The sequence below is a fragment of the Drosophila willistoni genome, unplaced genomic scaffold, assembly GCF_018902025.1.
Source record: "Drosophila willistoni isolate 14030-0811.24 unplaced genomic scaffold, UCI_dwil_1.1 Seg143.1, whole genome shotgun sequence".
In the NCBI taxonomy this organism is placed as follows: domain Eukaryota; kingdom Metazoa; phylum Arthropoda; class Insecta; order Diptera; family Drosophilidae; genus Drosophila; species Drosophila willistoni.
The window spans coordinates 1,300,086-1,314,326 of NW_025814102.1; the positions used below are offsets into that span (position 1 = coordinate 1,300,086).

Here is a 14,241-nt window from a genome sequence, read left to right on the forward strand (position 1 = left end):
GCAAAAAGGAGAAGAAAGTGTGCTGAAGTTAAGGCTCTATGTGGTTGGTAAACCATCTCGCTTTATGGGATTGGTGGAACTCCTCCTCCTCCTCCTTCTGCTATCAAGTAGATGAGGAGTTAAGAGTTTGGGAGTGTGGGACAGGAGTGTCTCTGTCTCTGTGCTAAACAAAAGCCAAGTCCCAAGCAGGAAGTTAACGACAACAACGACAACAACGGCGACAACGGCAACGGCAACGACAACAAGGAACCAAGACCAAAGAAACGGGGCTCATTAGCGTTGGATGGATGCTGGTTAAGGTGCCACAGACAGGGTGGTATATATAGTATAAAGTATAGGTGTAAAACGAGACGCTGCAAGAAACACACAAAGCCAGAGAGAAAGACAAAGACAGTGAAGAGAGAGAAAGATAGAGAGAGAGAGAGAGACCGAACTTATCTCAACATTATCCCAACATTGCTATGGAGAAAATTATCGGTGGGAAATATAAAAATACAACAAACACTATTGGAATGATCTACATCATATATAAAATATGTCTCATATTTCCAATACCGTTTTCAACTCTTGGTTTGAATCTACCCCCTTCATCTGCATTGTATACCCCACTTCATTTTGCCCACTTTTGCATCTATTGAGAGAGGCCGAGTGAACTTTGGAATACCTCCTAACAAGTAGGCGTGTCAATTAAATTTAAGTACATAAGTTTTTAGTCTGTCGAAATAAGAATTTAAGTGAACTTTGTGGACGAGAGAATTGAAGAATATCCGTAAGGTAGTTGGGAATTAGAAGCGCAAAATCGAGCACTTTGAAGGGTAATGACCATTATGGCTCATAATTTCCGATTTGTGAGGATGCAAAATAGTTAAGCCAAATAAAATGAATCCTTTTACAGATCCAAGGATTCATAGATGGTAACTTGGAATGAATTTATGTGAGTATCAACACGCTCCTTTCTCTCCCTAGATTAGAGGGTATAAAAAATTGTTGGTACACTCTATTGACAGTTCACTGCACGACACTTGACTGTTTGAGTTTGGCATTCAAAACAACTCTACTCTCACATACATACAAACAAACGCACACACACACACATATGCATGAGTACATATGTAGAGAGGATAGAGATAGAGTTAGAGCACCATAGACCCAACTGCAGTGACACTTGTTTTTTTACTGTTTTCCTTTTGTTTTTTTTTTGCTTTGTTTTTTAAGCAAATACAAATACCAGCAGAGAGACAAACAACCAACAAAACTGACAGCTACCGCATTTTCTTGGGCGGCTGCTGGGATGCCCAGTTAGCCAACTGAGCGTTAGAGAGATGGAGCGAGACAGAAAACAAGAGTTGCAGAGTTGACACGTCGCTTTGAACAATGCAAGTTAATTAAAGCGCAATTAAATACAGACACAGACAAGGACAACCTAACAGTGAGAGAGATAGAAACCAAGAAAATAAAAAGCAAGATATTGATAGAGAAAGAGCAGAAGCCAGAGAGGGAGAGAGAAAGAGAGCCAGAATGCGTGGTGAGTGCGTAAAGAGTTAAAAACAGCTGTTTGCTTTCTACTTATCAAAGTACAGCTGCCAATTTACAAAGAAAGTATCTCAAAATCTTTCAAGTATGCAGTAGCGGACTACTTTAAGCCCGCAGTAGGCCCTGACCTCACAAAGGGCGGCCTAATGACAAAAATTCTCAAAATTTTAGCTTTGGGAAACCAAAACAATTTGGTATTTTAAGTGCCACAAATATTTGTTCTTGAAATATTTCGTTATATTGAAAAGGGTCCATCCTAAAGAAATGATTTTCGAAATTTTGAACGTCTTTTTGTGCTATAATAATTATTTAAATTACATTATCAATTTTTTAAGTTTGGCTGTCACATGGTGCGTATACGTTATGTTTATTTATTGAGCCTGTTTAATTTAATAAGAACCTCTATTGATTCAACATTTTTGAGATTTTTTTTGAACGACGAAGCAAATTTAAATATATTTTTCGTTTTTTAATATTTGCGTTCAAAAATATTGAAACATGTTTCCAAATTTCAATGTCCTTTCAAAGCTTTCAGTTATAATGAATTCGACAGAACTCAGTTGAACACAAACTTCATTTTTTCTTGTTTTGTTTGACGTGAACTCAATAACATGGAATTATTTACAATATATTGACCAAATAAGGGTGAAGATAGGACTTTTGGGGGTGAACGACAAACCAAAGACAAATTTCAAGTTGCGGTTAACCGACATCTGCTACCTGGAGTCAACTTCCGTTTCGACCTTACCATCCTTCTTGTCTCTTTTGTTTCCCCAAACTTCCTTTTCCTCCTCAAAATACATATCTCTTCTTGTGTCATTTTGGCCTTTCCCTTTTTAACATTTCGAGTTTTGCATAACCAAAAGTTTTCAACTGTTTGTAATTATTTATAGCACCTAGCAAAAATCTATTCTTCGCATTGCGTAATTGTTAAGAAAATATCCATAAGCAGAAGTCGTAGAATGAGGAGGTGAAGTCGGAGGACGAATTTCGAGAAAGATGGCTAATACTCGAAACTTCAGAAGAGTAGGAAAAATCTCTTTATGCAAAACTTTTCTGTCAGAAGCAAGGAAAAAAAAAAGAGAGAAAAACAAGCAAAACCAAACATAAATTTTAATCTAACTATCAAGAAAAATGGGGTACAAAAAGGTGGCGCACTGGTTTTTTTGTTTTTTTTTTTTTTTTTTGGGGCAGGTGGCAATCCCGCTGCAACACTCCACCCGTTTGGGTAAAGGCCAAAGTGTGCAACAGAAAAACACAACAACAAATAACAAGCCAAACGGCAAATGGAAAGAAAAACTTGTAAATAATTTCGGGTTTGTCGACTTTGGCAAAACTTGGCCAAGCAACAAAAACAAAAACCTGAGCCAAAATATCAAACGTGCATCGAAGAGCTGTGGCAGAAGCTGCAAAATGGAAGCCGGGGTGGGGCAGTGTGGGATAGACGGGTTGCTTGGTTAGTTAGCTAGTTGTTAGGTAGGTCGGTTAGCTAGGTTCTTGGTTGGGCAAGGCTGTGGTAGGTAGGGGGCTTCGCCCCAGCTGATTGGGGGAGTGGCAATTACATGTCCATGTCCGCCTCGCTCTCTGACAGCGGAGGTGCCCAGAAATTAGTTGTGGCAAGGCGCAGAAAACCGAAAATGAAAACGAAACCAAACGAAACCGAAAACAAAAACAAAGCAAACAAAAAAAAAAAAAAAAGAGCCCGAAACCGAAACAAACCGAACTGAACCTAAAATAAGTCGAAAACCAAGTCGAAACACCGCAAAATGCAGAAAACTTGAGGTTGGGCTTGGTGGTTGTTATTGTCGTTGCTGCTGCTGCTGCTGCTGTTTCTGGTTAGCCTCCTCCCCTGCCACCCTTTGAATTTGTGGCAAGTTGGTCATGCCACATAGTGGCGCACAGTGGCGTCTTGCCACTTGTTTATTGCCATTAACTGGCATGGCATCTTGATCATACAATATATAAGATTAAATTCCATTTTCGGGAACCTTCTATAAACATTCATACGTAAAATTCTGTTTTTAATTAACATAAATCAGGTGACTATACCCAAGTTAAGTCCAATTTGCAGGTACAAGCTGTTAGAGACAACAACTTTGAGCATTTTCAGCTATTTTTGAAATTTTTCAAATAATTGTAAATATATTTTAAAAGTAAAAGGTTAGGTTAAAAGTCTAATGATCTTTGCAAAAATTGCAACTTTACCAATTGTAGCACATTCAAAACTATTTTTTTACTCAAAGTGTTTGCTTCTTTTGATTTGAAAAGGTAGAACTATATCTTTTTGGATCTCCTTTCAGAACCACCAAAGTGCATTTTTCGTTGAGTTGTTAATAAAAATTTGAACAACAAATTCATGAACATCTTCAAAACGTTCCTATTTCGAAGTCATAGAAAAACTTTCATATGTGGACTTATTTTTCGTGGACTCTAGTGGTTTCGATCCAATTGAAGCGTCTTCAATTCAGCCCTGAGGTAACTTAATCCGCATTCAAATCCCTTGCCGGAAATGACAGATTTCTCCGTAATTAATTAATAAGGACGTTGTGCACATCATCGACAAACAATGGATTTAATTTAAACAACCTCAAATTGGTTAATCCAGACGTACATAAATCAATATCACAAAATTCGTTGATGTTTCAGAGGTGAGTTTTAGTTGTTTCAAAATTTTAACCCTTAAATCAAGTTTCAAATGAAAACTCTAAAAAAATATTTGCTCCACTGTCAACGGTTAGTTTTGTGTGTGTGTGTTTGTTGTTGCACTTTTCCTTACCTCCTTTTTTTTGGCGCATTGTTGTTGTTGCTTATTGTTTTTGCAGTTATATCAAGCCGCTAGATTTTTTAGCCGAAATAAACCAGTTTCCGATTCAGTTTTAGTTTCTGTTTTCGCCGCAAGCCCAGTAAAAACTTTCAATTTCGAAACGAACCGCCAAAACAGTGGAAGATGGAAAGAAACGAAAACAAAGAAAAACGTCGGCGGTGTGGAGGGGGCGGCGGGGAAAGGTTAAAAGTGAGTCGAAGTCGATGTGAGAGCCAGCCAAACGGTGGGGTCAGTTTCAGTCCCAGCCTGACAAGTCACTGATAAGCCAAAAGCCCATAGCCAAGAGACATGAGGGAGAGACCGAAATCGGTTACTGGATTGGCTTTGGTTGCTACGCTTTTGGGTTGGGTTTTTGGCTACAGTTGCTGCGGGTTTGTCTTCTGATAAGATTTGTCTTTTGCATAAGTCTAACTAATGATGCAAGAACTGTCAACCAAATAAAAATTCAACTACCTGCAAGAGGTTGAGACACATACTTATACAATAATCAATGAGAATTTTATTTATATATTTATGAAATAAAATTTAATTAAAGTTAAGCAGAAAAATTTCAATTTAAATGCAAAACAGACTGAAATGGTCTCGACTTCAACCGATAAGACTCTCTGGACATAATTTATCAATCTTCCATCCGGGCGTGACCCAAAATGAGCGCGTGCGCAGCCTGATAAACTATTTGTTATACTTCCAAAAAGTCAAAATCAAAGTGAATACAAGCCGCAGCTTAGATACTCTTCGCTTATTCACAAATCTAGAGACATTTTAAGCAAAACTTCTTCGTTAGAAATCGATTCAAAGCTAGATTCATAGCATAATCTAAGAGAGTTTTCTAATTAGTAATTCTTTAATGGAAATATCTTTAAGAATCCTTAAACGAATTCACATCAGATTTGGTATATATAAATATCTATAAATACGCTTTGAATATACTAGGAATATATGTATGTATATGTAGGTGAGTATAATCTAACGAGCAGCGTGCCAAATGAAATTAGTCAATGTTCAAATTTGGCAAACACATCGTAAATCATTTGCAGCACTCGAAAAACACTCGAAGTGAAGGAACCACTAAAAGAAACATACACCGAATAGAAGAATGCAAAGTATCGTCATCACCATCAGTTTTATCTCTCCCTCTCTCTCTCTCTCTCTCTTTCTTTCTATTTAGGTGATAATCAACATTAAAATGAGGTATAACAAATGAAACAAACAAAAAAATAGTCAACCAACCAAGAAACAAACGAAAATCATTGTAGACATCAACATTTATTTTATGTGATGGCTTTTGGCATTGTTGTTGCTGCTGCTGCTGCTGCTATTTTGAAATATTTTAAGCTCATATTAAACACATATTTCATATGGCATTTTTCTAAGATGACTTTAAGATATATTTTAGTGGGACCATTTAAAGTAGCACAACGATTTGTTACAATGTCTCTATGTCAGATTGTCTGAGATCTGTGTGGGAATGCGATTGCGAATGGGAATGTTGTCTGTCTTTAGATTTCTCATAATTTCAAGGGCAAACAGATTTGTCAAAAGAATTGCTTCAAGAGATTTCTCTACCAAATAGTTCAGATTGGTGTTGGATCTCAAATGAGTGAGTGAACAAAATTGAACGACTCCGTTTAGTGAGTGAGTGTTCCTGTTTGGTTCCATATGGTTTTTATCCTTTTTGGGTTTTCCCCACAATATATTTTTAAAAAAGAAAATGGTTCAAAAATATAACAAATAATTCAATAGAAAATCCTGCTTGAATCATCAAAAGTTGAAGTTTCATTGTATATAAATATATATTTATAGATAGAAGTTCAATAACACCAAAATCTCCTTTATGAAATACTTACTGGGTTCCTTTCTTTGCTTAATCTTATACAATCGCTACAACTAGCTAATATCTGATGATATGGGTCAACAAGTTCGTGAGTTTTTGAAACTTGACAAAAAAATGGCTCGTCAGATTGTAAGACGACCATTCAATAGTGTAAAAACAAAAGGTCACTCAGGAATCTATAGGTTTTAAAGTGATAGAAATTCAGTGTAATGCAATTTTGAAAGTTTCCAGTTAATCTTTTGGACCAATTCAGAAAGTGGAGTGGAAATATTGGGAATTTTGTGCGTAGATTTTGATTAGGTTTTTTTCTGTTTTTTGTTTTGTTTTGTTTTAGCTGCCATTTAATGCCATAAAGTGGCGCCAAATCATTCGCAAGTCTCAATGACACCTGCACGAATTGTCGTGAAACATTTTGATTTGAATTTTGTTCGACTCGACCACGCGACGTATGCGCAACGCAAAATGTATTATGGCAAAGGCGGCGATGGGAAAAAGAGTCGGCTGTATAAAGGGGGGAGGGATTGGGGGGGTATTGGAAAAAATGTTGGTCGCGTGGGCGTTGCGTCCTCAACTGAAACCTGCCCCACAACTCTGGGCTATAACTTTGGATTTGTTTTGTGTGTTCGTTTTTTGTTTTTTTTTTTTGTATTTTATTACAACAAAACAGCAAATGACAGAGAAAAATGCTAATAATGCAACAACAAAACAGACATAAAACGAGCAAAACTTCAAATTGAAACGAGTTTTTGTGTGTGTGTGTGTGTGTGTGTGTAAGTGAGTGTTATACACTTGCCGTAAAGAGTTTTTGCGATTAGCAGTTGATTTAGTCTATGAAACTAGTTAAAAAACTAATTAAATGTACACTTGATGTCCCGATTTGGAACCTTTTGTTAATTATCTACTTTGACTTATTCGCACGTTGGAAAGAATTGTTGAATCTACATGCAAAAGATTCACTTTGATGACCCACAAATATTTAAATTGAAGGCAAATATTAAATTTGTGTTAGGGTATTAAGCAGTCGTCTTTAATCAGGCACTGCTCTACCTCTTGGTTGGTCAGCTTTCTGAAGTCGGTTCGAATTGTTTAATATTAATACAAAAATTATAAGCGCATTTTATTTTGTGTCGCCAGTTTCAACTTTAATCAAGTCGAACTTCGTCTTCTGTCTGCCATTTACCATTTTTTATTTTTTTTGTTTTTGCTTTTTCGTTGTGTTCATGTAAAGTTTTGTTGTAGCTTCTTTTCTTTTTTGTTTATTTTTATTTATTATTTATTCTGTTGCGCATTTAATTTGAATTTTGTGTTGTTTGCTGTTGTTATTGTTCTTGGTTTCTTGTTGCGGCTACCTGATTTTGGCTTTTGTTTGTTTGTTACGGCCAACTCGCAACTGGAATTGCAGCCAAGATGATAGAGAGTGAGAGAGAGACAGAGCGAACGAAAGATAAGATGATATGCGATTTCTTTCTGTGAATTTTAATTTTAATTAGATTTCCGTTTTACAGATTTCAAAAGAGTTAACTCACATCGCTTTGCCTCCAAGCCAGATCGAAATTAAAGGCAATTTAATATAATTTGTACTGTACTTAATGTTTTTAAGCATTTTTTGCTTAATATTGTTTTTATGTGCCATTTGCTAGTGCTAATTGAGTACAAAATTGTAGTTTTTTCCTGTTCACATAGACTTCTATTTATGTATTTTTGTTAACTATCTTATCAAAGACTTGTTTTTGGCTTTCAAAACTGATCAACGATGAAGTTGTCTCATTTGATCTAATATTTTTCTCATGTCCTTATCCTGTTCACCTTAATAGAGGTTTTACTACCAATTCCTTGTTATTTCGCGTCCTTTTTCCATCTTTGTTCTTTCCTTTCACAACCCATTTTTAGCCATTGAAGCTGAAGTTGGGGCTATTTAGTTGCATCTTTTGTTTGATTTTTATTTTGTGTTTTTTCCCTGTTATTACCCTTGTATTACCTTAAATAAATAAGCCATCTATTGAGTATTGAACTAAAGCTCAAGCAACTAAACTTTATTTCAAATTGTTTCGTTTTATTTTGGGTTTGGCCTTTTCTTTTCTATGGTCTGCCATTTTTGGTCAAAAGGCCAGAAATTTTTTGTTGTATTGAAGGTTCTTCTCTTTTCAAATTGAAAATCGTCATAAATAATTTGTATTGTTGTGGCTGATTGTCGAATATCAGTTAATTAATCTCGAAAAATTTAAACACAAATTTAATGGTTTGAGGTGGGCGACAATGGTAATCGTTGTACGTCGCCTAAACAAATTGAAAATTTTATTTTCGCTAAAGCTTCGATTTTGATTTTGTGACTATTTTTGTCTCTTAAGAGTTTCGGGTCAAAAGCTACAAAACTTTTGGCATATCATAAATTATTTTCATAGATGCAAACAACTCGTAAATTTTCACAGTTTCCTTGGAACGGTTTAAGGTTTTTCGCCCAACCCAACTCCATACCACTCCGCTTACCACTTTCCTCTCTTTCTCGCTCCTCTAGGCCGCACCATCTATGTACGTCTTTTGGCTTTGTCGTTAATCTCTCACTAAACATGATTACCTGTTTGCCGGTGGGCCTAAAAGCAACAACGTGTCGTATGAGTAATGTGTCGGTGCAAAATTTGCGCCGGATGTGTAATCATTTTATCATATTACCTGGCAACGCACTCCGCACTACCCGTCGGCATACCCCATCGTAGGGGAAATACAAAAATTGAGGTGAACAAAAAACCGTAAGCGTAACCGTAACCGTAAGCGTAACTGTAACTGTAGTCGATGGGGTTGGGCGGTCGAGATTGAAACTCAAACTTGGATTTTCCTCTTCTCGGTTTTCGTTTTTCTTGGACCTGTGTAAGGCCACGTTTCGGTCGTTAAGTTTCGTCGCCATCATCATCATCATCGTCGTCGTCGAATCTCACAAGGCAGCGACAGGTGGGGTTTCTTATAAGCGACATAGATATGTAGATACCTCAAAAATACACATCTTAAAGATTGCTAACCATTAGGTTTTTCAAAGGACTCTTTTTGAAAAAGGGCTATTCGGAGAGATTACGAGGTTCGAATGATTTTCTATGGTCTTGCACTTGGAAAACCTTTTTCCGAATTCACTGGAATTCATTACTCTGGCTTTCTTCTCTTATTCCCAGTATATCGTTTGACCGTTGCTAACGGCGCAAATTCAATTAAAATAAATACATGGCAACAACAGCAGCAGCAGCAACAACAACAAGTAATTTGGGATTGCGAATGCGAAGTGGCAACTGGGTCCAAAGACGGGGGGCATTTTGCCAAACGACTATGTGAAAATTTTCGCAAAACAACAGCCGCCGACAAAAACAATGGACAACAACATGGCCAAACACGACAAAACTGAGTTTCACTTGTCTTTTGGGGTCCATCTTGGTCTCCATCTCGCTTCCATCTTCTTCGGCCCCAGCTTAGTCGTCATTTTCGTGCATTTAAATTTCCGCTGAATTGCGTTTGTCCCAGCCTCAGTCATAGAGTCCCCCCTCAACCCACCCCACACTGCTCCACCCATCCCGCTTATAAATCTTAATTAATTAAAATACACACAACAATGAGCAAAAGCAGCCAGAACAGACCCAACAACAACAACAAAGACAACAGGCTGCTTAGTGAATACATACTACATGAAGAGGGGCCCCACCAAAGTAACAAGTGATGAGAGACAAGAAAAAAAGCAAAAACTTTTGAGATACGATTACATATATTCGCACCTTTTGATCAAATGCCGAATATCCACAAAAAAAAACACACGCAGATTTCTTTTTCTCAAAAAAAAAAACTCCAAAATGTTGTTAGTTAGTCTATGTACATATGATTGATAATAGACCTTCAAGATAGTTAATTGAAGGAAAGCATCATCAAGGCATTTCAATTTTTGTGTCTCACTCAGACTTAGACGTAGACTTATCAATTCTAAAGAGTTGGGATTAAAATAAACTTTGCTTAAACCTTTTTTTCGTCAATTTCTAACCGATTTCACAAAAGGTATATCTCACAATCAGTTTAACAAACAATTGGATATTTATCAAAATTAAGTCTCGTTTCGATTTTTTTTTTTTTAAATCATGACGTAAACATATTAATTTTTGGCGAAAATTATCAAAATTAAATTGTTTTCTAATAAGGAAATTGATATATGAATGAAAATTGGTCGAAAATTGGGAAAACTTGAAAATGTAATTAATAATGTTTAAATTTTTACCGAATTTGGCCAATTTTTTTTTTTTACAAATTTTTGCGAAAATTGGCTATCAAAAGATTCCAACTTGAAAATAATGATTTGAATTTTTCAAATACTCTGAAAATTGACTAAATTAGAGCTTCTTCTATTAAAGGTTTATTTGAATATTTTGCTTTTAATTTGCGTTTTTTGTCTTGCTTAAAACGATAATTAATTATTATTAGTGTGCTTTATATTCTAATTGAAAATTGATTGCTTTTAGCATTAAAACAAGATATCTCTTTTGAAAATCGTTTAAAATTTGGCAAAGTTATGATTCGCAGAGTCAGAAGTTATTGAGAATATTCAGAATATTTTAAATTCAATTTTTAAATTTTTAAATCTGCTATGTTTTGATAAAGGTATAGACATTGAATCAACTTTTCTGTAATCATATATCTGTTAACATGGCTCTGATAGCGTGGTGACCCTTTAAGGCGCGGGGATTTGCTAATCCGTCACTGATTATATGACAATCACTTAAAAACTCACGAAGTTAATATATCGGTAATAAACGATTCAAAATAAAAAATTATTCTAGTTTCTTTGCATATAAGAAGATAAGTTGAGAGAGTTAAGGCAGTCGTATAAAAATAGGTTTATGCTGTTGTTGGCGCAGATTTTAACTAATCTGCTGTAAGTAGTAACTGAGTGTGAAAAGTGTTACGAAACATTTAAGAAAAGCAAAAAAAGGTATTCAAAATGGTTATCAAAAGCAATGAACAACATATATGGGTGACCGAGTATCTGAATGTAGAGTTCTTCGTAAATACTTTGGAAGAAGGTTTACTTTAATCAAAAATTACTCTTCATGAACTCAACTATGCCTGGGGTAGTAATCCAGGTGACAACTATTGTTCGGTCATCCACCAAGTGCAGTTAAAATCCACGAGATGGTCAGATCTCAATACAACATGTTCTACTTTGATGATGTGAGTTAAACTTTGCATTTTGCGCTCTATCTACTTATGATTCACAACTAGTTTTGGTAGTGAAGTAAAAATTGTCGAGAGTCATTAGCAAAATCTACTAATGAGAGAACTTGTTAGTTTTTTATACTGCTAATTCACAAGATTTACTTATGTATGATTAGTTTAGTTATTAACGTTTTGACAAAGATTGCGTTTTTTTTTTTGGTACTACTTCGAAATATCTTTTGATTTAGCATCTAAATACAAAAAATCATCTTTTAATTTCCACTTTACTACTAATGAATTCTTTACTAATAATATGAGTCTTGTTATTTTAGAAAATTTACTCACTTTTCGAAAAGTGTTTTACTATCCTGGTCCTAGGTTTTGGTTTTGAATATAAGTGGGTGGATACCATGTCCAACTCTACTACCATGGCTCAGTCTTCTTTTAACACAACCCATTAAAATGTGTTTCTATATTTTGTTGGTTTTGTCAAGTTAGCATGAAACTAACTTGCGACATTTCATCATCATCATCGTCGTCGTCATCGTTTTTATCATCTTTGGGATTGGAGTCGGAGTTGAAGTTCTTCAGCGATTATTCTTTTCTTTTTGTTTTTTGTCATCATGGCTACTCCTACTTCCACATGCAGCATCATTGGACGGGTCGCGGCTCATCATCAAACGAGGAAAAGAACAGTTAACCCAACATCTCATTCTCTCTCAGTTCCCCGAGTTGTTTCTTTCTTTTCTCTTCGTTTTCTTCGTCGCTTCTAATCGAAATGATTTTGCTTAATTCATCTTAATTAGAAGCGCCTGGGCAAAAGGCAAAAGTTTGCTGACCGTCAGCAAAAGCAACAGCAGCAGATGCTGATGGAAGAAAGTAAATACACACAAAAAAAAAAAATACAAATACTATATACATATCTATATATATAGGTTAGGTATATCTTTAAAGAGCACATCATTCGCCGTTGCTATTTATTTTAATTTTAATTTGCGCGCTTTGCGCTAAACCCAAACACCAACTGCCGTTAGTTTCATTGGGTCTTCATCATAAACTTTTGAGCAAAGTTCTTGAGAAAAATAGAAGAAAAACGAAGAGGAACAAAAAACGAAAAACGAATGAGAACAACTTCTATTGAAGTTCGTTCTTAGTTGGTAGCCAATCTTCTCTAAACGCACTAAAAACGAAACGGAAGTTTCACAACAGACGAATAAAAATAAGAATGAACAAAAAAACACCGAAAAAAAAACAAATTTAAACGAGCTTCATTGACAAAGGAAGGAAGGAAGGCATGGAAAAGAGGGCTAAAGCTATTCTGGAAATATGTCTCTCAATCTCCCGACTTTGTATGGAATTTCCGCTTAGAAATTATATATAATGAAGGGGCACTTGAGCGGGTTTATGATTTTATTAGACATATTACGATAAGAAAATGTTTTAATTCTTTTTTTTCTTTTTGGATACTGCAATTACAATATTTTCAATTCGATTTCTTATTTTTGTTCTGTGAGAGATATTCTTTACTATATATCAGAGGAGGTTTCAGGCAAAAATTAAATTTTTCAGCCACATTGTTTTTCTGGCCAAAACGGAAGACTCAACAAAAACTATTTTACATTTTCTGTCATTGTCTTGTCTGGTGGTTGGAGGCTTTTGCCTTCGCCTAGAACTTTTGACCGCTTCGACCGACACGTCTGTGGTTCCATGTATCTCTCCTAACTACTACCACCTGCTATATTTGCCACCTGATGGCCCTCCTCTGACATGAATGCCTTGCATGCCACAGACAATTTTCTATTTTCAATTTATGTTGCTGTTGCTGTCTTCGTTTTATTAAATAATTAATTAGATAATTGCAAAGCTGGAGCAATGGCCACCGAACGTAAAATTCTCACGCTTGTCTAGTGGCTATTTTCAAATATTTATTATAATTATTTCAATGGGTGGTGATGGGGCTAACAACAAGAATTTCTGTATGTATGTATAGTATGTCTCCTGACTGATATGGGGCTTTCGGACTATTTTTAGGAAAGATCTATTCTATCCTTGGAACAAAATCGATAGACATGTGCGTGGGCCTTTGTCGGCAGAGATACAAATTGAGTGAGGCCAAAAAGTTGACACAATCTAACAATGGTTACACGCCCACTTTTTAACCATTCTCTATACATATATGTATATCTGTGTAAGTAACTTGTGTAAAGTGCAGGTGGCTAACAGGGCATGGCTTATACACTTGACGAAAATGCTTAGAAAACGCTTGTTAATGGCATTTTTCAATTATGAATGTGCAGCCACACTTTTCTTAGTGTATGTGGACCCACTATCATTTATCATAGAGAAATAGTAGTTGGCTGCCAATCTTGGAGCACAGCATTTCTATTTCGATTTCTATTTCTATATAGCTCAACATGAAAAGGCAAGCAAGCGCAAGTAAGTATATCCATTCTATCGATATTGTGACTGACAGGCACTTTTTGATGGTCGTTAGGCTGACGTTAACAAAAATGTTGCGCTTCATTTCGATTTCAATTATGCGCAATCATTTTTCAAGTTCGGCAACGGCATCGTTTGGCTTGGCACGCGACAAAAATTAATAATTGAGCAGGTCCCAGGCCAAATGCCATTTGCTAAATTGAAACCAACGAGACTCGTGGATGATGTTGATGATGCTGATGATGACGATGATGATGATGTTGATGATGGCGATGAAGGTGTCGGTGAGGACCAAGATGGAAGGAAAGGGGCTGCAGCAATAGCAACACAACACAAAGTGGCAAATCAATTTCGTTTCACTTTGATTGTATGCAAATCTTCGCTAGGGGGTAGAGAGAAGCTGCTGCATGTTGCATGCAAATTAAGTGCAACA

The 14,241-nt window shown here is 36.0% G+C and overlaps 1 long non-coding RNA gene across 1 annotated transcript; it reads left to right on the top strand.

Moving 5' to 3' along the window:
• The first annotated feature begins 734 nt into the window (after window positions 1-734).
• LOC124460845 lies at window positions 735-4,175 on the top strand. The gene is made up of 3 exons (XR_006954825.1): window positions 735-815; window positions 896-934; window positions 3,834-4,175. It is a non-coding gene; the product is annotated as an uncharacterized LOC124460845 (long non-coding RNA).
• Window positions 4,176-14,241: the final 10,066 nt, after the last annotated feature.